Source organism: Heterodontus francisci, chromosome 18, assembly GCF_036365525.1.
Source record: "Heterodontus francisci isolate sHetFra1 chromosome 18, sHetFra1.hap1, whole genome shotgun sequence".
Lineage (NCBI taxonomy): Eukaryota > Metazoa > Chordata > Chondrichthyes > Heterodontiformes > Heterodontidae > Heterodontus > Heterodontus francisci.
This window is the reverse complement of record NC_090388.1, coordinates 57,713,198-57,714,420: the sequence shown is the minus strand read 5'-3', so window position 1 is coordinate 57,714,420 and position 1,223 is coordinate 57,713,198. Positions and strand designations below refer to the sequence as shown.

At 43.2% G+C, this 1,223-nt stretch overlaps 1 non-coding gene across 1 annotated transcript; it reads right to left on the bottom strand.

Annotated features, from left to right (window-relative positions):
* Positions 1-797: 797 nt before the first annotated feature.
* On the bottom strand, positions 798-993 carry LOC137379914 (U2 spliceosomal RNA). Its single transcript, XR_010976936.1, has one exon. It is a non-coding gene; the product is annotated as a U2 spliceosomal RNA (small nuclear RNA).
* Between the last annotated feature and the right edge of the window lie 230 nt (positions 994-1,223).

The window sequence follows — 1,223 nt, the reverse complement described above, 5'->3', positions numbered from 1 at the left end:
AGCTCTGACCTGTTTGAGATTAAATAAGCCATTAATGAGGTTTATAAAATACCCATAATCTATATTGGCTTATGTTTGAAAAACTAACATCTCATGATTTTTATTCCAAATATCTTGATTCTTAAAAGCTTGTCTCTTGAGTTATGAGACAGCAGGGTTAGCATGTCTGCATTCCTGCAGAAGATTGCGCTGCAGTTGCCTACCACTTATCCAGAATTGCTGCAGATGCAACACACTTTGGGTTTCCCTGCCTACACTATGTACCATCAACTGCCTCTGGTAGCAAAGCTGGAAAGCTGGTTGAGGATGGGACCTTTGGCATCCACTTTTAGGGTCATGTTGATCTGCTACTTGCTGGCCCAAATTCTGAACAGATTGTTGACCTCAGTGCTGTTTTCAGCCACCGCCCGACCACCAATGTATCTGGCGAGGAAGGTCAGCACATCAATGACAGGAATGTGAAAGTTGTACACATGCACTGTGACTTCGCATGTGTAGAGTGAATTGAGGTTCCGCAGTCAGGATCAACAGTGGCGCTTCACTCACTTTTTCTTTAAATACCTGCAGAAACTTCAGACATCCAGTAACATTTTTAAATATTACATCAAAATATCCGCTGCTGGGGAAGTCCCACAAACAAATATCCACAGATTTGAATCTGCAACAGTCGAACTGAACCCTTTTCACAAAGAAGGTGAGGTCCACGGGTGTACCTTGTTCTGCATTCTCTATTGTCACCCTGACAGTTTTCCGCACCCCCTTCGCCTGGTGTACAGCTGTTGTTCTCTGCCATGCTGATGTGTTTCAGTTTGGTGTTAGGCAAAGCCAGCAGAGAGATCCACCAATCACAGAGAAGATACATGTCGTAAGGGCATTAGGCTGAAGCCAGCATTGAGATCCACCCAATTAGAAAAGAACAAAGACTCGGCACTCAAAACAAACTAATAAGAACAGATACTACTCTTGATCTTAGCCAAAAGACTGAGAAGTGAAGGACATTTGCCCATCTTGTGCCAATTCCCCAATCTATCTGAATCCAACTGCAATCGACTTCCATCCTCTAATGTCAGCAGGGCTTGAGTGGTCACAGAACAGAGTGTAACAGTTGGGAACTCAGTGCAGAGGGGAAAGGAAGTGCTGCTTTTTGCCTCCAGTACTTGTGGTGGTTTGTTTTGCAGGTAAATATTTAATTTAATCAAGTAAGTAGTTAGAAGACTAAAAAC